This window comes from Sinocyclocheilus rhinocerous, unplaced genomic scaffold, assembly GCF_001515625.1.
Source record: "Sinocyclocheilus rhinocerous isolate Xijiao unplaced genomic scaffold, SAMN03320098_v1.1 scaffold1238, whole genome shotgun sequence".
Lineage (NCBI taxonomy): Eukaryota > Metazoa > Chordata > Actinopteri > Cypriniformes > Cyprinidae > Sinocyclocheilus > Sinocyclocheilus rhinocerous.
The window spans coordinates 1,294,386-1,295,008 of NW_015662954.1; positions in this window are offsets into that span (position 1 = coordinate 1,294,386).

Consider the following 623-nt stretch of genomic DNA (forward strand, 5'->3'; position numbering starts at 1 on the left):
GGTTGAACTATTCTGGAACAGTGTTGTAAATACAGCTTAACCACTGATTTCTAGTCGTGTCCATTTTTGGAAGGCCAAACAAAGTAGTTTCGCTTTCACAACGAAACACACGCGGGCTAGAGTGAGCGGAGGCCGGAGGCCTAGAGTGCTTGCGGCAACCACATGTGACGACCCCGGGCTGGACTCCGCTTCGTCCGCGGTGAAAACCGATCCGGCGATCGACAGCGCAAAGTTGATGTATTTCCTCAAGCGACCAGCACGGATCAGCTCCAGGCATGACGAAGCGGATATCGTCCTCTTTTGGAAGGCCAACCAAAGTAGTTTCGCTTTCACAACGAAAAACGTGGCAGCCTAGCGTGAGCGGAAGCCGCGGCTTAGCGTGAGCTGAGGCCGGGCTAGAGTGAGCAGAGGCGGCGGATTCGACGAAGGAGCGTCCGGCGGGCTTGCGGCAACCACATGTGACGACCCCGGGCTGGACTCCGCTTCGTCCACGGTGAAAGCCGATCCGGCGATCCACAGCGCGAAGTTGATGTATTCCCTCAGCGACCAGCACAGATCAGCTCTAGGCATGACGAAGCGGATATCGTCCTCTTTTGGAAAGCCAAACAAAGTAGTTTCGCTTT